The 23233-nt window shown below is 35.9% G+C and overlaps 1 long non-coding RNA gene across 1 annotated transcript in view; it reads right to left on the bottom strand.

The window, feature by feature from the left end:
* The window catches only part of LOC106509516, a 355979-nt gene that overhangs the window by 53561 nt on the left and 279185 nt on the right, over positions 1-23233 (bottom strand). The window contains exon 3 of the long non-coding RNA XR_001307121.2: positions 44-162. This is a non-coding gene — a long non-coding RNA (uncharacterized LOC106509516). The remainder of the gene's footprint in view (positions 1-43; positions 163-23233) is intronic.

Raw genomic sequence — 23233 nt, 5'->3', positions numbered from 1 at the left:
TTACAGACTTAGACAATTAAATAATGGAAATTTATTTTCTCACATTTTTGGAAGATAGAAGTCCAAGATCAAGATGTCAGAAGGTTTGGTTTCTTCTGCAGTCTCTCTCCTTGGCTTGCAGATGGGCACCTTATTGTGTCTTCATATGGTCTTCCCTCTGTACTACATATTGGAATATAAATACAAAAGGCAGTTTCAATAAGCCTTGCATATTTTAACTTGAAGGATTTGGAAGAACTCCAGAAAAACTTATTTCCATTTTTTTTTCATCCAAATCCAACTACTCTAACCTCTTGAGAGTGGGAAAAAATAATACAAGTTCATCAAACAGAAAATATTATTTATTTTAATAAATTTAAATCATTCTAAAAGATTGTGTTCCCCAAATAAGAAGAAAAATATGACATACAACTTTTCTTCCTAAATCATATACTTATTTGTTTATATAATAAGATAATTTCACATACCCAGGCTTGAAAGAAATAATGTTATGTTTGAACCTTGCTTTGGAATCTATGTAATTAGTGGTGTGCACACAAGTTCTTATTCTAATAGTGGATGAAAGGATCCCCAAATCTAGACTTTGCTTGCAGTTAATTATCCTTTATCAAGTTTCAACATAGGAGGCTCAATAAAGTTCTGATAAATTATAACAAATAAATAAATAAGGTATAATAAAGTCTTTTAAAAATGCTCATCCACCCATGTATTTCTGTTTCAAAGGCACATGACAAGCCTCACAGACTCGTCATGTCTAACATCATTGCAAATAGGAAAGGTGACATAACTGAGGTATATAATGCATTATCTCAATATATCTTATATAAAAACACAGGTCTCTAGAAAAAATTGTATATTAACATGAGTGTGAACTCCAGGACTTCACGATCTATAACTTAGGCAGACTCTACCTCTGCTCAGGAAATATTACTTCACCAAAAGAAGAAAAAGTATTCACCTTTAACAGAAAAACAGATGACTAATTAATGATTGCAAATAATCTCCCAAATATATAAGTTTTTTTTCTTCTACTTATTGATGTCTCTTATTGCACCCAACATAGAAAAAGAGCTAAAGGCAAGTCACACACACACAGAAACAGAAAAGAAAAAAAGAAAAAATGAGAAAAGGAGGAATTAATAGCAGCACTCAGAATGGGTAACAATACTTTTAGTTAAAATACTTATATCAGGGAGTTCCCACTGTGGCTTAGTGTGTTAAGACTCCAACTAGTGTCCATGAAGATTCAGGTTTGATTCCTGGCCTCAGCATTGCTGCAAGCTGCAGTGAAGGTTGAAGATGCAGCTCACATCTGGCATTGCTGCGGCTGTGGTGTAGGACTGCAGCTGCAGCTCCAATTCGAGTCAACCTCTAGTCTGGGAACTTTCATGTGCTGCAGGTACAGACCTAAAAATAAAAAATAAAATATCCATATCAGGAAAATAAATGTTAGAAAATAATTTTCAGGCACTGCTATTTCAAATTTCATCCCACACTAGAATTTAGTTTAAAAACTGCCATTACAGGAGTTCCCAAGGTGGCACCAGGGGTTCAAGGATCCAGCATTGCTCAGATTCAATCCCTGGCCCAGGGAACTTCCATATGCCATTGGTTCAGGCATACAATTAAAAAAAAAAAAAAAAAAGCCTTTACAGACTTTTATTCATCATGTATTTATTGAGAACTCATTATATTCCAATGAGCATTCTACATACTGTGGGTACAGAAGATAATGAAACAAAGTTCCGGCATTCATGGAGGTTGCATGCATGTGTAATAAATGCTGACAGGATAGGATGGGATAGGATATAGCATATATATGGGTAAGAGGATAGTGAAAAGTGAGGGGAGAGGAGGCAATTTTAGATGGCAATGCAGGAAAAGTGGTCAGGCAAGTTTTCTTTGAGAAGACAAAATTTGAGTTGCAACCCATGGGGAGAAAATGAAGAATTAAGCTGAGCTATGACAAGACCTCAGGGAAGAGCATTTCAGGCAGAAGAAAGAGCAAGTGATGAGACTCAGAAGAGTAAATGTGCTTATTGCTTTTGAGGAACTGCCAGGAAGGCATATGATTGGAGCAGAGATGATAAATGAGAAAACAATGAAGGTGGTGAGAGATTCAAGGGTCGAATTATGAAGGGCCTTTTATGTCATATTAAAAAATCTGGAATTTATTCTCAAGGTGATGGGACATCACTAGGGTTTCTTACCAAATCTAACTAAATGTTTTTAAAACATCACTATTTATAGTGAGTAGAACAGAGTAAGGGGAGGAGAACTGAAGCCCCAAGAAGAGTCAGTAGATTATCACAGAAGAGGTGATGGTAGCTTCATGAGAGTAGTAGTGGCAGTGGAAGGAAAGGGATACAGGATACACAGTGAATATGGAGCCAAACAGATTTGAAGTGTGAGCAAAGACTACCAAGAATGACTCCAAAAATAAATAAATAAATAAAGGAGTTCCTGTCATGGCTCAGCAGAAACAAATCTGACTAGGAACCATGAGGTTGCAGGTTCCATTCCTGGCCACACTCAGTGGGTTAAAGATCCAGCATTGCTGTGAGCTGCAGTATTGGCTGCAGACATGGCTCAGATCCCATGTTGCTGTGGCTGTGGCATAGGCCAGCAGCTATAGCTCTGATACAACCCTTAGCCTGGGAACCTGCATATGCCATGGGTACAGATGTAAAAAGCAATAATAAAAAAAAAAAAGAATGACTCCATAGCTTATCCATTCCAAATGCAATAGTTTGCATCTATTAAGCCCAGATTTCCAGTCCATCCCACTCCCTCCCCCTTGGCAACCACAGTCTGTTTTCCAAGTCCATGAGTTTCTTTTCTGTAGAAATGTTCATTTGTGCCACATATTAGATTCCAGATATAGGTGATATCATATGGTATTTGTCTTTCTCTTTCTGACTTACTTAACTTAGTAAGAGAGTCTATACTTCCATCCATATTGCTGCAAATGGCATTATTTTGTCCTTCTGTATAGCACTGGGAACTATATCTAGTCACTTATTACGGAGGATAATGTGAGAAAAAGAAAATATACATGTATGTGTGACTGGGTCAACTTGCTGTACAGTAGAAAATTGACAGAACAGTGTAAACCAACTAAAATATAAAAATAATTTTAAAAAAAATTAATTAAAAAAAAAAAGAATGACTCCAAAATTTTTGTGCTGAGTAACTGGGTAAATTCTCACTCACAGGAAAGAATAGAAGAGGAAAATAGTGGCCAAGGGATGGAAATCAAGAGTTTAATTTGAGAAATGTTAAGTTGTAAGAGCCTATTAGACATCAAAGTAGAAGTGTTGAGTAGGAAACTGTATGCACAAAAAAAGGGGGGGACCAAGAAGAGTATCTCACACTGGAGATACAGAGGAAGATATGGATATATAGATACATAAACATAATTGATTATTTTACATTATATAAAAATATAGTCACTAGTGTTTTATTAAAGTCCCAGGACTAAGCGAAATTACCTAGATACTTAGTATAGCATGCATATTCCTTTTAGTAAATCACATGTCTACCATTTTAGGCCATGCAGTTGGGGTGGTATTGAGCCCAAATAGAAATTCCTTGGCTTAAGCACATCAGAAATTCCATCTGCTTGGCTAAACAATGACTTCAGACTTGGATCAGGTTCAATTTTGGCTATGAAAAAAGATGAGCTTCAAGGAAAAAGTTTTTCCTGATCTCCCAGGAAAGCTATCAAAAAAGAAGAAATCTTTAAAGGAAAGGGAAAGTCTCAATTAAGAGAATCACACTGCAGAATGAAAGTATAGAAATAGCAAGAACTTAGCTACTCGGGGTGTTCTGATCAACTATCATCTGAAGCCAGAATACCTCGGAAACTTTAAGAAATCCAATAAGCATCTTAACTCAAGCAGATGTTGTAGTAGTTTTTATTGATTTTAATAAGCATCTGAGACTATATATATATATATATATATAAAGGTAAAAAGGAAGCAAGAGAGGGAGGGAGCAAAGAGAAACAAAAGGAGGATGCTAAGGAAGGACATGGAAGAAGGAATGAAGGGAGGGAAGGAAAGTAAAAAGAGATTATTCTTCAGGTTGAGCAATAAAAAAGAAAAATGAGCCAGAGAAATTCATCCTTTCACTTCTTAGAGGAGCTTTTGCATCAGATTTTTAGAGTAAGACTGAACTTTCTGAGATTTGGTCCTTTTAGGTGGTTAAGGTACCTGCTAGAAAGGACATTACATCTCTGTTTTACAAATGGAAATTGATGCCAGTGCAAGTTGGGTGCTTGGTCAATGTTACATTATCATACTGTTATCAGGTACTATACTGTTCAAAAGATATTACTCTTGCTCCTGAAATTTGCTCCTTCACTGTACTCTGAAGAGTGATTAAAGAATCCTGATGCTTGATCATCACTGTATTCTAAAATTTCAGTGGAGAAGACCAAGGTTTTGTTATGTTTGTTTTTAGGGCAGTGTACTTAGCTGTTAGTTTCAAGAGATCAATAATAATACCATTTAAAGTATTTTTAAAATCTATTTTCAACTAAATCATAAGACACATTTCCTAGTGCCTGGATTTTCAAGAAATACTCAAAAAAAGAAACCATTTCAATTAACATGGCATTAATTCTGCTTTGAACGAATGGGGAAGGGTTTGCAGGGTTCCTTTGCCCCCCTACTCTCCGTACTTTTCACCTGGACTTGGCCTGAGTGCTTGGCAGATGCAGGGAGAATAATTGAGGATTATGTTTATCCTTTCCATTGACATCTGGAAAAAACCCCAAGCAAAAGTCAGAAGCTGTTAATTCAAATAAGTACAGTTCCTTTAACAATGCAATTGAACATCTCTCCTTTTAAAGATATAAAGACTTTCTAACCCATAATATTTTTACCACATCTAAGCTTTGCCACATAACTTATATGTTGGGAAGTTACTCAAATACTTCTTGAATTTCTATTAAAGATGTAGTTATAAAAGAATAATATTTTCCAACAGCCTGTTTTAGGTAGCTTCTATACCAGAAACACCTGCCTGCTACCTCTACAGACACCTTTCTTCCTAACATTGTACACCCTAGATATTCATATGTACTATTCATAAAGTATTCCTAATTGATATTTGTTATTCAGATGAAATGAAAAGCTATGGATCTTCCCATCCTTAAAAAGCATGTAATCTGGCTTATATAAGATTAGAATCAAATTCAAATATTTCCTTACTTTCTATTTTCTTAGTTTTGCCAAGTAATGTTCATTTGTATTTGTGACTGGCAAATTACAGCTTCCTAAAAGGTTTCCTCTCCCCTTAACTCTCTGTGCTATTCACTTGCCTTCTGAAAAGGCCAAAAAAGATTCTGGCCACCAAAGATGTCAGAATCATATTCAAAGTGCTTTTGACAAAATTCTTGCAACTCAACTGCCTGCTGTGTGAAAGACCAGAGTATTCAAAGCATATGAGAGAGAGAGAGAATAAAATACAGATAAAATAATTGTTACAGCAGCTATATAACTGCATTTGATAAGTTACATTTTTCCAGAATTATCCAAACACTATTTAAAGTCCTAATTTCTTTGCCTTAAGATGTTATATTCCAGTCATTTTTGACAAAATATGTTTATAATTGGTCAAATATACACTGCTTCCATGGTATGGATACTGCTGAGAGATCTGATAACGCCCCTCATGGCAATGTAATGCAAAATGGCTGCACTCTCTCAGCACACTGGTGAAGTCTCAGGTGACATAATTAAACGCCTTGACCAAGATTCCTTGAGACATCCCTGATTGATAAACTCAGTCTCACAGAAAAATGTTTCTTATACACCATCCCTAAATCCTAAATCACAATTGAGAAAACTATCCTCAGCTTTCTAGAAGTGCTTCACTCACTGTTCTGGTGTAAATATTCACTCATTTCATTTTATACACAGAGGTGTCTATATATATGAGTATATACATATATATATGGATATTCACATATGTGTGTGTGTGTGTGCACGCGCATGTGTGTAAATTCAGTAATTATACCCTAATACCTGAATTTTAAAAAGTTATCTTGAAGTTTCCACTGTGGTGCAGTGGGTTATTGATCCAGTTTGTCTCTATGGAGACATCAGTTTGATCCCTGGCCCAGTGCAGTGTGTTAAGGATCTGCCATTGTTGCAGCTGTGACTTAAGTTGCAGCTCCAGCCTGGATTTGATCCCTGGACCACAAACTTCTATATGCTCCGGATGTAGCCAAAAAAAAGGGGGGGAAAAGTTCTTTTGAAATGTTCCTAAATAGATATATTGGCAGGTGACTAAATCAAACTGTTTTCTCATTTCCTCTTCATTGTTATTTTGTCATAGCTGAGTATCTTCCTATTATTAAGTAGGCTTTTTTAAAAAAAATGTCAATACTCAGTAGTCTATCACACCACAACAAAGTCATTTTTTTTTTCATAAGCAGAAAGGGAAATGACTTGTAGGGTAAAAAAAAAAATAGCACCATATTATAATCATAGTTTGATACCAACTCTGTTGAATTTATATAATCACCAAACCTTATTGTTAGGAGTCCTCAGTTACCTAAAGGGCCCTCATTAACCAGCACCATCAGACAGGCCAACACAGTAGCAAACAATATAATATAGCACTTTTCCATGTTCTTCTCGTCACTGATAAAGGCACTGCATTCTGACACAGAAGAAAATAAAATGGAAATGGAATTTCAAATATAGAACAGTAACAAAACATAACGATAATAAGGCTTCATTTACAAAGTTCACATGAACAAAACTAAATGCCTTCTATTAATTTAAAAGCAAATTCATACAAGAAGGGATGATATTTAATTTTAGGCCACACATTGAAGTAATGCAAGATATTTTCTTCAGAAGAGTTGTTATGAAAAAAATTTACTTAAAGGACATTGATACCAAAGCACTATGGAGAATTTAGCAAATTATCTTGGCCTGACTTATTTTGGTCTTATTTCTTCAAAAATGTTGACATTATATTTTATGCTACATTTATTTATTTATTTATTTAGCTGCACCTGTGGCATGTGAAAGTTCCTGGGCCAGGGATCAAACCCTCACCACAGCTATAACCAGAGTCACAGCCTTGACAATGCTGGATCCTTAACGTGCTGAGCTATGAGGGAACTCCTATACTATATTTAAAATACCATGATACCTATTTTTTAAAATAATACATCTTTTTTTCTCTCTCCTTTGAAAGTTATTATTTATTTATTTATTTATTTATTTATTTATTTATTTTTGGTCTTTTTGTCTTTGTTGTTGTTGTTGCTATTTCTTGGGCCGCTCCCACGGCACATGGAGGTTCCCAGGCTAGGGGTTGAATCGGAGCTGTAGCCACCAACCTACGCCAGAGCCACAGCAACTAAGGATCCGAGCTGTGTCTGCAACCTACACCACAGCTCACAGCAACGCCGGATCCTTAACCCACTGAGCAAGGTCAGGAATTGAACCTGAAACCTCATGGTTCCTAGTCAGATTCGTTAACCACTGAGCCATGATGGGAACTCCATGAAGGTTATTATTTTTCTAGAAGATTTGGACAACATAGCTATAGACTTAGATTTAGATTTGTCAGATTTAAAGAATGTTGTATTTAATTCCTAGAGGGAAGTGTCATGTGAAGAACAGGACTGGGAATATTAGACCTACTCTCAGATCCACCTTTGGAGTTAGCAAGGCCTGAATGGAATGACGTATTTTTTTGTTCAGTGATTTCCTCTGTCTCAGGTTAAAATCAGACTAACCATTTTACAGCTGATCCTACTACTTTGTTTTATTTATTTATTTATTTATCTGTCTTCTCTAGGGCCGTACCCGCAGCATATGGAGGTTCCCGGGCTAGGGGTCTAATCAGAGCTATAGGTGCCGGCCTACCCCAGAGCCACAGCAGCGCACATTTGCGACCTACACCACAGCTCATGGCAATGCCAGATCCTTAACCCACTGAACAAGGCCAGGGATCGAACCAGCAACGTCATGGTTCCTAGTCGGTTTCGTTAACCACTGAGCCACGATGGGAATTCCTACTTTGTTATTTTTTAAATGGGCAAATAATCTTAAGGGAAAGTTGTATTACACACAAACACACAAATGTGGCAAACGAATCTATTATTTAGGGCTAGTTCTTACATCATCCACCTTCATCCACAAAAAACTTGTAACTGTTTATAATATTATCATATACAAAACCAAATACATGTACACATTTTTAACAATTTGACTCTGAAAGGTTGCCCAAATTCAAATTCCACGTCTCATAGTTATTGTATGGTGACATTGAGCAAATTACTTAATTTCCTGCACCTTCACTTCCTTATATGAGAAAAATCGATCTCCCTTATATTATAATTTGTTTTAATGATAAGCATTGTCAGAGTTCCCATTGTAGCTCAGCCATAACGAACCCAATTTAGTATCCATGAGGATGCAGATTCAATCCCTGGCCTCTCTCAGTGGGTTAAGGATCCATCATTGCCATGATCTGTGGTGTGTGGTCATGGATGTGGCTTGGATGCTGTGTTGCTATGGCTGCAGAGTAGGTGGGCAGCTGTGGCTCTGATTTGACCCCTTGCCTGGGAACTTCCATATGCTGCATATTCTGCCCTTAAAAAAAAAAAAAAAAAAAAAAAAAAAAAAAAGCACCATGGTAATATATTTAAAAGTACTTAGAACAGTGCCCAACCCACAGCAAACACAAAGTAGAAATTACAGCTATAATATGATTATCATTGTACTGATATATATGGAAGAAGTTAGTCATACCACTAGAATATAAACCCACATAATCAGGCAATCAAAATGAAGAACAGAACAGAAATTTAAAAATTTTAAAAATAAGATTTTATGCTTTACTCAATAAAAGAAATCAGTATGCAAATTTCTATTTATTATTTTTATTAGACATATATCTTCCATAAATGCTCTAAAATCCGTCAAATTGTATCATGCCATGCATTCCTTACCATTTTGCTTCAAACAAGTTCCCTTCCCCCACAAAAAAATTAAGGAAAATGAACTGTTAAGAAGCTTAATCATTATTACCTAAATGGTTTCTATACCTGAGAACAGTTGCCAAGGGAAGACCAATGACCAACTACCTCATGCTTAAAAACTATAAAAGTTAGATTAAATTCAGCCTTTTTTTTTTTTTTTTTTTTTTTTTGTCTTTTTGTCTTTTCTAGGGCCGCTCCCGCGGCACAGGGAGGTTCCCAGGCTAGGGGTCCAATCAGAGCCGTAGCCGCTGGCCTACGCCAGAGCCACAGCAACGCCGGATCTGAGCCTCCTCCGCAACCCACACCACAGCTCATGGCAACTCCGGATCCCCAACCCACTGAGCAAGGCCAGAGACCAAACCCGCAACCCCATGGCTCCTAGTCAGATTCGTTAACCACCGAGCCACGACGGGAACTCCTAAATCCAGTCCATTTATATAGTACATGTTTAGACCTTTCAACAGAGTACCTTTCAGAATTTTGCTTTATATCCTAACCACAGTTCTACAAATGTGCTTATTGGATTTTTAGAACTTCTCCAGGAAGCTCTTCTCAGCAAGCTTGTGAATTTTGTGTGATTATTATTATCTGGGACCAAAGCCTAGATACGCAAGAAGTATGTAAAGGTAAGACTAATATTTGTTTTCCTAAATGAAGTTATAAGAAACTTATTTCAGAGATTTTTAAGAATGATAGCATTTAGTTTTAAATTTAAATTGGTTTTTTTTGTTGTTGTTGATGTATATATCGGAATGAAAATGCTCATTTATTTGTTTAGTTGACTTTAAAAGTCAGAAATTTATTAAGCACTTTTTTTAGTTATATAAATCATGTCTTTTTTACATTTTCTATCATATGTTTATATCTAAAGAGTACAGCTATTTTTCTTAATAAATTTTATTTATGTTCATCACTATCATGTATCTTTTCACTAAGCACTCAGTACCAAGAAAATACACACCCACAGCTTTCTGCTACCAGTTAATTCGCTCCAAAGGGGTGTACTATATGTTGAAAATTTACCTGGTATTCTGCCCAGCAAATTTCTCTAGAAGACACAATGCCAGATGTACAATAATATAACCTCTAGAATATAAACTATTAAGGTATGAAAAATCCAGATTTTCTGAAATCATAAACAGAAGCTTGACTTTATGCCTAAACACTTTTTAATTATATTATCTTCTCCATGATAGAATTCAATTTCAATATCATCTTCCAGTCCAGAGTCACAATAATAAATATCAAAAAACTTAGATTAATATCCAGCCTTTCATCTGAGTAGCTCAAAAAATTCCCATATTTATAACTATTTCATGTCTTTATAAATTTTCTTCTGGAAAAATTATGTTCCTCAAGGTCAATGTAGTAAACAGGATACTCTTAAAATACTGTTTATAATCCTTATTGTCTTTCTTTTATAATGCTTTTTATTTTTTCCATTATAGCTGATTTACAGTGTTCTGTCAACTTTCTACTATACAGCAAGGTGACCCAGCCACCCATACATGTGTACATTCTTTTTTCTCACATTATCATGTTCCATCATAAGTGACTAGATATAGTTGTGCTATACAGCAGGATCTCATTGTTTATCCATTCCAAAGGCAATAGTTTGCATCTATTAACCCCAAGTTCCCAGTCCATCCCCCTTCCTCCCCCTCCCCCTTGGCAACCACAAGTCTGTTCTCCATGTCTATGATTTTCTTTTCTGTGGAAAAGTTTGTTATTGTCTTTGCCATACTTTTTAATTTGTATAGTCACCTTAGGCTAGTCACATGTTAATAGATGCAAACTATTGGATTTGGAATGGATAAGCAGTGAGATCATGCTACATAGCACAGGGAACTATATCTATTTACTTGTGATGGAAGATGATGGAGGATAATGTGAGAAAAAGAATGTATATACATATACGTATGACTGGGTCACTTTGCTATAGAGCAGAAATTGACAGAACCGTGTAACTCAACTATAATAGAAATAAAAATCTCAAAAAAAGTGATTATGAAAATAAGAACATATTTAACACAAAAAAAAGTTGGACAGGAATGTTCATAGAAGCATTATTCATATTTAGCCAAAAAGTAGAAACTACTCAAATATCCATCAACTGATGAATGAATAAACAAAATGTAGCATATCTGTACAGAAAGGAGTAAAGTACTAATACATTCTACAACATGGATGAACATTGAAAAAAATTTTGCTAGGTGAAAGAAGCCAGTCACAAAAGACCATATATTGCAGGATTCTATTTATATGAAATGTCCAAAATAAGCAAAAAATAAAAATAAAAATAGCTAATATGGTCACCCAGGGATGGTAATGAAGGGAAGGGTTACTAGAAAATGGGTAGTTTTCTAAAATCAATTGTGTGGATGACTGCATAAGTCTATGATTATATGAAAAATATCAAATTGTATAATTTAAGTGGGTGAATTGCATGATATGTGGATTATATTTTAACAAAGTCATTTTAATTTTTTATTATTTATTTTTGCTTTTTAGGGCCACACCCTCATCATAAGGGAGTTCCCAGGCTAAGGGTCAAATCAGAGCTATAGCTGCAACCTAAACCACAGCTCACTGCAAGACCAGATCCTTAACCCATTCAGCAAGGCCACAGATCACACCCAAATCCTCATGGATCCTAGTTGGGTTCATTATGCTGAGCCACAATGGGAACTCCTAACAAAGCTGTTTTTAAAAAGATAACACCCAGAGTTCCCATCATGGCTCAGTGGTTAATGAACCCGACTAGGACCCATAAGGATGTGGGTTCGATCCCTGGCCTTGCCCAGTGGGTTAAGGATCCAGTGTTGCCGTGAACTGTGGTGTAGGTGAACTGTGGTGCCGTGAACTGTGGTGCCGTGAACTGTGGTGCCGTGAACTGTGGTGTAGGTGCCGTGAACTGTGGGCTTGGATCCTGCTTTGCTGTGGCTGTGGTGTAGGCCGGAGGCTACGGCTCCGATTCAACCCCTAGCCTGGGAACCTCCATTTGCTGTGGCTGTGGCCCTAAAAAGACAAAGACAAAAATAAATAAATTAATTAATTAAATAAAAAGGTAATGCCTAAATGTCCAATGACAGATGAATGGATTAAGAAGATGTGGTACATACATAAAATGTGGTACATAAATACAATATACTCAGCCATAAAAAAAAAGACAAACTAATACCATTTGCAGCAACATGGATGGATCTAGAGATTCTCATACTAAGTAAGCCAGAAAGAAAAAGACAAATACCATACAATATCACTTATTTGTGGAGTCTAAAATATGGAACAGATGATCCTTCTAAAAATAGAAAACAAACAAACCAAACCAAAAAAAAAAAACCCTCAGAAACAGATCATGGCCAAGAAAAGCAGACCTGGGTTTCTGGGGTGGGACAAGAGTAGGATGGATGGGCATTTTGGGGATTTGGGGGATGCAAACTGTTTGTTATATTTGGAACGGATGGGCAATGAATCCTACTGTACAGCAGAAGGAAAGGTGTGTGACTGGGTCACTTTGTTGTATAACAGAACTTGACTAAACACTAAATCAACTATACTTTAATAATAATAAAATAAAAAAAAATAAAATTCTTTATAAAAAAAAAGTAATAGCGAACTTTAATAGCACTTCTATATTTACAACCTGTCTCACCTACATTTAGAAGACATTCTTTTGTATAAAGTTTTCTAACCAAATAAAGTTAATGATCCTCTTGCTCTTCCCCCTTAGAGATGGCTCAAAGAGATGTGAGACTTCATGATTTTACAGCTAGGTAGTAACAACTAGAAACCAAATATTCCCTCCTCTTATCACGTTTTTGTCAACACAAGGAAAGTTTCTTATTTGCTTCTTTACAAGATGGTTTTGCACCTACTGTTAAGGAATTCTCTGACAGAACTTTTGTTATATTGTGACCAGCTTCTTTCTAAAGTATGTATTACTTCTTTTTAAAATACTTTGTCTCAATATATAAACTGATTAGCCTTTTTCTTTTTAAATGGAATAGTCTTACCGTCTGTGGTAGTCAGGTCTTGTGGACTTGAAATCCAACAATTTTTAAATTGAGATAACTTTAAAAAGTTTAATATCTTTGTAACAATTGAAAGATGTCTAGAAATGATTTAATTTATAAATAGGTATAAATTCCTTCCTTCCTTTCTTTCTTTGCTTAAAAATAGTCCTTAAGGTAATTGGTGCTTTAAAATTTTTTCCAGGTATCAATTTGGAAGAAATAATTCATGTAATTTTGACTAAACCTATAGTTTTTACATTTGGTATTTGAATCACTGAAAACCCCAAGGTCATCCTCATGACTTCATAATCAAGGCTTTAAAATATAATACCCATGTAGGAATTTCAGATATCTTAATGGTTATGTCCTGATTGATTCTCAATTGAAAGATAGGATTGGTACTCCACTTCTAAGAAACTCTAAGTTTTCACTTTCCTCTTTAATTCTTCTGAGGACAGCTTTTATTCTGACCTCTTTCTCTGTCTATACCATCCCTTTGTTTTAAGCACTTTACTTCTCTTATTTCCCTTCCACCATTTCCTTAACAATTTTTAATGGACTTCTTTTTCCATGTGAACTATTACTCATCTTAACTTTTACTCAAAAGGTGTCACAATTTTCTCTCTGAGATATTGAGGAATAACTGTATCCCACATTTAGAAATAAAGTAACAGACACAAAAATCATTAACAGTGTTACTATGATTAGTTAACATTAGGTCTAAAACATAGAGTCCAGTTCTTACTTGAGATCTGCTGTGGACATTCAAGTTACATAAGTTAATACAAAGAAGAAACTAGGCTCAGATTTCACCAAATCTGACAGAAACACTGAAAAGCAAGTGAATACATCATCATAGTCTCTAAAACCTATATAATAGTGCATGCTGTGTACAATATTTTCTCTCTGTTAAGCTTACCTGTAATTAAGATGTATGCATTTTAAATATTTATTGAAAGTATGGCCAATAACCCTTTCTTAATTTGCAAAATCATCTCAGGTGGAAAATATACCTTCTTCCTTTGACACCATAGTATGTTATCTATCATAGAACCTAGCTTTTTTTGGCCTCATATTCTATGTATGTTTTGTCTATTTTACTAAAAAAAATTTCTTGAGAGCCAGAGCCCCATCTGAGTCATCTTTCTCCAACCAATGATATTAGACAATTCATTTTCTCCCAAGAAAGCTCAGTATTTGTTGTAGGAGGATATACCCCTATCCTCTTCATAGCCTATGGAGCTGCTATAGAGCTATGCAGTACATTTCAAAGTTGTCACTATTTTTTAAGCTATAAAAATCTGAATTATGTTCCCTCTTAACTAAACTAGATAAGAATAACTTTTCTTGTCAGAATTAAGGGAAAAACCTTCTCTTTGCAAATTTTAGATACAACCCAATTATTACAGAGGAGACATTTTAAAAACCCAGAAATATTGCTACACTAATCATTTTTTCAATGTTTTCCATATCAAACTTGTCCTTGAGAGACCACATTGAACAAAATGGATTCATGAATTTCCCCTGAAAGACAGACAGGAAGCATCACAAGTAAAAGGTGGACAATCTGTCTGATAGAAGCTCCATCACTTATTTATAGGAAATTCAGACTCCTGAGGAACTCAGAAATCCATGAGAAAATAAATAAATAAATAACTCTGCCAACATAATACTAACCTTCCTTTAAGGAAAGATTTTTGCTTAGGAACTTCACCAACGTTTCATACCATGTAGTTCCAATGAAAATGTGTGAGACAAGACAGTGTAAGGGCCTGACCCAACATGAAAAGAGTAAATACATATTTAAAACAAATAACTCGACAAAGGTCATTTTTTATAATTTTTTACAGAAACGTGTTTAAATACATTTAATAATTAGGATATTACTTGTTCTAATTCTTCCAAACAAATCTGATTAATAAGATAACGGGATGTATACTGTAATAGCACACTGAACTCTAAGATCAAACGTGCATTTGAATTCACACCTGACTACTTACCAACTGTAAGGCATTGGGCAAGTTAGGCAACCTCTTTTTTTATTTTTCTCTTCTGAAAAATGCAAAAAAGGAGTTTCCTTTGTGGCTCAGTAGTTACAGAACCCAACCAGAATCCATGGGGATGCAGGTTTGATCCCTGACCCCGCTCAGTGGGTTAAGGATCCGGTGTTGCTATGAGCTGTGGTGTAGGTCGCAGATGCAGTTTGGATCCTGAATTGCTGTGGCTGTGGCATAAGCCAGTGGCTACAGCTCCAGTTTGACCACTAGCCTGGGAACCTCCATATGCTGTGGGTTTGGCTCCAAAATAGCAAAAAAAAAAAAAAAAAAAAAAAAAAAAAAAAAAAAAAAAAAACTGCAATAAATACTTCTGCCTACCTAGTAAAGATATGTAGCTTAAAAGAGATACTACTTACAAAAGGTTTAGTAGAGTACCTGTACATAATTAAAAGACACAGATATTTTTATTTTTTATTTTTATTTTTTCTTGTCCATTTAGGGCCACACTCATGGTATATGGAGGTTCCCAGGCTAGGGGTCTAATCGGAGCTATAGCCACCAGCCTACACCAGAGCCACAGCAACGCCAGACCTGAGCCGCGTCTGTAACCTACACCACAGCTCACAGCAACGCTGGATCCTTAACCCACTGAGCAAGGCCAGGGGTGGAACCCGCAACCTCATGGTTCCTAGTTGGATTCATTTCTGCTGAGCCACGGTGGGAACTCCCTCCAGATATTTTTAAAACAGAAATATCATAAGATAGCATGGATAACTTAAGTTATGAAGTTTCCTTTATTTAAATTTCCTTTTGACATTTCAAAAACAAAAATAATTAACTAAAATAATCTCAAAATGTTACTATTTTAGAAAATAGTATCTCATTATAAGCCACATATTAAAGTTTTAATTTTTAGGAAATATGACTCACTCAAATAAGACCCCAAGTTTTACTCTTAGGAAATGGGGCTACTTCCATAGCCTCATGCAAAGAACAAACCCTTATATCAAAGAATGTTATCTTCATCTTTTTTTCTATTAAATAGGTTGGTGGAGAGAATAGGGTAAGGAGTGGTTAAAGAAAAGTAAAGGTCAATCTTGCAGGCAGCCAATTAACACATGAAACCCTTGTATTGGTCTGGTTACCAAAGAGCAGCCATATTGCCCTTTCCATTTGAATATGTGCATAGAATATATATTTTAACCACCAGAATATTCAGATGATTATCAGCAACTGGAAGGCAGAGAATTTTGTCAGAAGGTGACAAGGATTCAGTTATCAAAATCAAGTTGAGAAGTAAAAGTCTCTGGAGAGTAAAGGAAAAAACGAGAATGAAATCTCCAAGAATCCAATTCTTCAGGAGCACTGCATAAGGTCCAAGGCAGAAATGCAGGCATGGATGAAACACAGAATTAGAGTAAGGACTAGGTTTTGCTGTAATACCCTATAAGATCATTTGATTCTAAGTTTCAGATATTGAACCTTCTCAAATTCCTCCTGCCCAAGATAAGGAATAGTTCAAAGAAAGCAACCAAGCCTAAGGATGGAAGACAAAAGGCTCCAATTCCAGACAGACTTCAATGTCTGATGACTTTCGCCCTGGAAAAGAAGTCTTCTTTGCATAATACTGAGAAATGAAAAGAATACTAGCAGCATCTAGTGGCCTAGTTATGCAAATACTCCGAGAACTAGGTCCTAAGACAGAAAAACTAGGAAACCTGGTGAACCATTGATAGATTTTAATAAGAACCACTGTTAGTTCTTATTTCTGGGAGACTAACAATGGAAAGAGGGCAGCTGTCTAGACTACCATGTTCAAAGCATCATGGGGAACATAAAGAAGCATAAGATGGTCCAAAGAGTTTAGTATAATTGTAGTCTTCTGGCACAGGCTACCCAGTTAGACCAAAATCAGTAAAGCATGGCTGAATGCATAGATCTTTTCAAATTCTTGATCAATCAACATATGGAGTATTAAAGTAACGAGAAATTAATTTTGAGAAAGTAACATATGATGTATTTCCTGTTCTCAAAGTGGATATGGTTAATGAGCCTACTTAGATTCTATTCTTATATCTACCCTTGGCATTTTTAACCACCTTCTTGCAGGAACAGTTTTATACTGTAACATTAAATGGAAGAATTTTTCACTGTTTGTTATTTACCCACTTGTATAAATCATTTACCCTGTGTCTTTGGTGCTCAAACATAGTTTATTCTAAACAGTTCTGAAGATGAGTTGAAATAAATCATTTGGAAGAATTATTCTACCACAGAGACAACTCTATTGACAACTTTGCCAAATATCTGTGCATAAAAGGACATTCATATATTTTTTCAAGGGAATGCACACTTAACAAAACTGTCAAAATGGTCTTAAACATATGGAAGCAGCTTCTAGAAAAAAAAGCATCTGATAACTGAAAAAAAAATTAAACTCCCCTTTAAAGATAGAAAAGAAATGGACATTACCTGAATTCTCATTCACTTGGCTGCTTTTAAAGTATTAAGAAGGAGTTAGTTGAATCTTGCCTCTAACTGCTATATTAGAATTTAGCTTTGATAACTAAGAATCATTCCTTTTCTGAATGCATCAGAGTTGCAAGTTTCTCTTTAAAGCCTTTTTAGAAGGCAATTCTTTTTATTCACAGCTCACTTCTCTTCTTTTCTTAATTAGTAGCTTGAATGTGATTTTCCTTTTTTTAAATTGAGCAGGCTGTGTAGCTAAATGGTGTTTTTGACATTCCTGCACTGGGGACAGATTCAAAACGAAGGCAGAAGACAATAGAGATTGACTACATACTTCATGGCCCCAAATGGAGGGAAATGCTAGTAATTACAGGAATTCGGCAACACTTTGTCTCTTGGCATCTGTACTTGGAAAAACAATGAAATAATCATGGACAAATATGATGTAAAATGTGTTTATGGAGCAGCATGTTTTATTAACACTGAGCACAGCAGAGAGATAAGCACCACTTGCTAATTTTAAAATTTCTATGAACTGTGGCAATTAAGCCTAATAATTATTTAAAGACTATAACAAAATGAGTCCATTTTGTATTGCATTTTAGAGGGAAAAAAATAAGTAGGGTGCTAAAGTTCAGTTTGGATGGTGTACCACCTATGCAATTTTGTACTTTGCCTACCTGGTATGCTTTGAAACTAGAAACATCTCCTAACACATTACCCTCAAACTTAGGGATTTCCTTGGTTCACATTTCACTTCTTTGCTAATTTTTTTCTTGTTTTTGTTGTTGCGGAAAGGATTACTTGGGGGTCTTTCATGCCTTAGATGTTAATTTTATAGTGTTACTGAACACCATGGGTGGCCCTCAGGAAACAGTAGGTCTAATTGAATAAAGCATTGAATATATTAATTGTTGCTTCCAGAATAGTCATTTTTCCCATTACACATTCTTCTTGATAACAACAAAAAAGCCACTGATTGCTTTTAATCCTTTGATGGAAAACTAGGGAAGGGAGGTTTGTTAGAGCTCCAGGCAGAGCAAAACCATGTCTCCAATGCCTTAGCCCAATGATAACAGATTCAGATTGTTTAGCAAAACCACCAGAACTTGCATTGATGATTAAAAGCGTAAAGAGATGACACTGAATTATTATAAAATACACTGAATCATTAATAAAAGTTCATGTTAAGGAAAAAATTTATTTTAGTTTGCTCCCTATGGGGAAACAAGAAATTTCAATTAATTAATAAAAAAGAATGTATCCTCTTTCTTCTCCCCTCCCTTCCTATTCTTGTACTATCTTTTGCAATTCATTGTCATTTCCCCAGTAATTTTAAAAGATAAACTTGTATATGTTACTTTGTAACAAGAGAATAAAACACAATGAATAGCTATTCTCTGAGTATAAGCCAGAGAACGCCAAGCTTCATTCATCTCTGTTCTTTCCTCACAAAGCAAGTTTATTATGGCATTTACACTAAAAAATATATATACATATATATATATAAATATATGTAATTGATTGTATTTGATAGAGAAAAGAGATGTTGTCAATAATTATTTCTGAGCTAGAATTCTGTCAGCAGGAATGGAATATGATTTCCTCCTCCATCCACAACAAAAAACTTGGATCACTTGATTTGCAACATTCAGTCCACTGCTTGTATTCTTCTTGCATTTTCAGCAAGATTATTCCAAACACTGGTACGTATTCCATAGTTTCAGAGGCAATTTCTCATTAGACCTGTAACTAGAACCACATTGCAAAGGAATATGGAAATGTAGATTGTGCCAAAAGCATATTTTCAGTGCCTCTCTTTTTTATTTGCATCCACATAGCTGAAGAGAAACAGAACTGGCACTAGGCAAAAAGATGAAGTTGGAAATCTAAGCCCATTTTCTTTCTATGGTCTCTCATCCTCTTCAGTTGTGAATTCTCCCAGGATTCCAAAACCCCACCCCACCCCCACACATATATACACACATACCTCAGACTCTCTTTCCTCTTTGTTTCAGGTGTAAGACTGATGGCAATTTTTAATTCCAAAAACACAAATGGTTCTAATTTAAAGAATTGACTTTCCCTGAGATATTTACATTTTAATCTAAACTTCTGTTTGTGAGGTATAAAAAACACCTTCAGGGAGTTTCCACTATGGAGCAGTGCGTTAATGATCCAACTTGTCTCTGAGGAGGTGCAGGTTCGATACCCAACCAGGCACAGTGGGTTAAGGATCTAGCATTGCTGCAGCTGTGGAGTAAGTCACAGCTCCAGCTCAGATTCAATCCCTGGCCCAGGAACTTCCATATGCTGTGGGCATGGCTGAAAAAGAAAAAAAGAAAAAAACAAAACAACAAAAAACAACAACAACAAAAACACTCCCAGTTAGAAGCAGGGAAAGGTAAAAGATACTGCTCAAGGAACAAAGATAAAGCTGAGAGGGGGAACAAGATGAATTTTTGGAAGAAGGTCAAGTAGACCTTTTTGTTTTGCCAAAAAATTGTACCAGCCTCCTCTCAGAATCAGTTCTGAAACCAAGTGGATTCAGCTGTATCAGAGAAAATGGAAGCAAACTGTGTATAGAAGTAGTCACCATCAGGAAGGCTCATACACTTACTGTCAAGTTTCCACAAACTTATGCAGCTGCTTACATTTAAAAAGAAAAGAAAAGGCAGGAAGGAATGGAAGGTGAGAAGGAAGAAGGGAGGGAGAAAAAAAGCATTTCCCACTAGGGACTCTGGACCTAAGGAAACAACATACTAGCATCATCTGTTTCTTTTAATCCTAGTGGACTCTAATTCCTACATTCTACTCAGAATTTAGGTTCTGAAGTAACCTTGGTGAAAATCATGTAAACTCAACCATCAACGATTCTGATACTTTACTAAGTTCAGCTCTGACACAGGATTGTTCTGTTCCCTGTAGCCTTAAAGACAGATTGCTGCCCACTGTGAGAGGCATGCAGCAACTGATTCTGAGAGAAAGTAAAGCCCTGTCTCAGATTATGTTGTGTGCAACATTACTGGGTGGAATGACTGACAGTTGCTCACTTTTATACCCAAGGTTTCTGGAAGCCCTGCTAAGAACTGGTTTGTCACTCCCAATCTAGCATGATGATCTCACTACTGCCCCAACAGAAGCACCTATCAGCTCTTTTTTGTTGTTGTTGTTGTTGTTGGTGGTGGTGGTTTTTTGGTCTTTTTAGGGCCTTACCCGCAGCATATGGAATTCCCAGGCTAGGGTTTGAATTGGAGCTGTAGCCACTGGCCTATGCCACAGCCATAGCAAGATCCGAGCTGCATCTGTGACCTACACCACAGCTCAGGGCAACGCTGGATCCATAACCCACTGAGCGAGGTCAGGGACTGAGCCTCCATCCTCATGGATACCAGTCAGATTCATTTCCACTGAACCACAATGGGAACTCCCTCGTTGTTCTTGATACAGAGTCTCTGCTTCTTTAAGTCAGTTCTAAACCTCCATCCTCTAGAACTGGAACTTCTGGGAAAGGAACCCCTGGTTATGTTCTTAAAAGAATCTCTGAGATGAAAAGCAGCATAGCAGAGAATAAATGAGACTAGCAAGAAGAGAAGAGCATAAAGCTATGGCAATAGGCTTTAGCCAAAGCATGGTAGACAAATACATTCGGATTTGGGGTATGGTGAAGGTCAAATGTAGGATTTTTCTTTTAAAATGTGTTCACATCGCTGAGCGTGAAAACATGATGATTAGATAGCGAGTGGTATTAGGCGGAACTGTGAACATTAACATAATTTTAAGCATTAGTGAAGTGATAAACAGAAAAGAAACTACAAATTTGATTTCACTGTGAAAAAGAAATGCTAGTTACAGAAACTCATAAATTCCATAGCATTGATGGCCTTTTGATGTGTAGAATAAAAGGTATTACAAAATGTATGCTAGATTACCCCTGCTTTGTTTGACTTAATGCATTCTTGCATACTTAGTATGTGATCTTCTGCATGCTCTGCTCCTATTGTTTTTTAGTCTAAATAACTTGAAATGTAATTTGTTTTGTTTGCCATTACAAAATATTATTTAGCAAGAATGCAAATTTATATTTCAGCATTACTGATAGTATTAATATGAGTGCTTTATCAAATAACTACAAGAGGCCTCTTCAAAATAAATATTTATGCCAAACTTAATTTTCTTTTTTATAAAAAAATAACATCTATGTACATATGTATTAGTGTTCAGAAATTAACACCTTATTACATTTATTGAGAAAAATAGTGTAAATATTATTTGGAGTCATACTAGCATATCCCCAAATGCCATTAGCTTTTGCAATTCAATGCCAATATTCCTGTGCAGAGAGCAGCTTTCTTCCATGTAGTAATTCAGGGACCCAGGATCCATCTAACTTGTAGGTCTTATACCCTCTAGGCCTTCACAGTACTCTGAACCTAGTCAGTAGAAAAAGAAAGAACATGGAAAGGGCATATCTTTCTTAAAAAGACTTTCCTTAGAAGTCACACATTATTTCCACCACTATTCTATTGCATTTTTCTAGACTATTAACACCTAAGTATTTGCTGCCTTCACTTTTTTCTCCCTCCTAGTTCATAACAGTTATTCTTTTATCCCATTTCCAATCAGGAAATTAAGAACACAGGTACCACAGACAGAGCAGGACAGTAAGGAAAAGGTAAATGGAGGTCACTTGTTGATTATAGGAATCAAGTCATTGACGATCTAACATTAGTACAATAGAGTAAAAAAGACTGAGTTAGGAACCACTGGCCCCACATCTTTATTCCATCGGCATCTCTGTCCCTAACTTGTCGGATAAACTTGGGAAAATAGTTGTGCTCTTTGAGCCTGTGTTTATGCAGCTATAAAATGAGGGAACTGCACTAGAGACAACCTCATAAATTGTATTTGAGATTAAATTACTATATAAGCCTGCATTAATTAATAACTTAATGGTCTTGCCAATGGTAAATACATGGTTTCATTTATTCTTCTTGAAATATTAAAAATAGCTCTTATAGGACCACTGTCACAACAACTATTATTACTACAATTTGAATTAAACTGACTCTTTATTGAGTGCTTACTATAGTTCATACATTTAGCTAAGTGAAATACATATCAAGCTCAATCGCCCATAAGTAGCACAACTGAGAAACATCTTGAGCCATCTTTGAAACCATAACTTTCTCATGGATGTATTTTACTAGACTCATAGACCACTGGAGGGAACCACTGGTTACAAATAATTATCACTAAGTGGTTCTACCATGTCTATGCATCTGTGAACTCAGACTGAAAAGTAAAAAATCACTCTGGCCCATGATCCCACCAAGTGCCCTTCTTCAGCCTGAATACTTTGTCTCAGTTTCCTTTTTTTAAAAAATGAAATTTATATAGCTTACCCTACCTCCCTCAAATGCCTTAGGTACCCATTAAGCCATTGCTCCAAAGCAATAAAAACCCAACTTCTGAGAGTTAACTATATGAACATAAGGTAATGAAGCCAACTCAATTATCCATGGTAAGAGATTACAAGGAAAAGCAAGGCTAAATTAAATACAGGTGTCCCCAAACCACATTTTTGCCATTCATCTGAGCTCTTAACCAGTGCTAATAATCTGCAAAATAGATAGATTAGAATTTTATCACTTTACCTCTCCACCCCATACTCTCTTTTGGGTTAAGTGCTAATGGGCAGTCAACTATCCTTTAAAGACAGGAAAAGCAGAGGCTGG

Source organism: Sus scrofa, chromosome 2 (assembly GCF_000003025.6).
Source record: "Sus scrofa isolate TJ Tabasco breed Duroc chromosome 2, Sscrofa11.1, whole genome shotgun sequence".
Taxonomy (NCBI): Eukaryota; Metazoa; Chordata; class Mammalia; order Artiodactyla; family Suidae; genus Sus; species Sus scrofa.
This window is presented reverse-complemented; position numbering and strand designations above follow the sequence as displayed.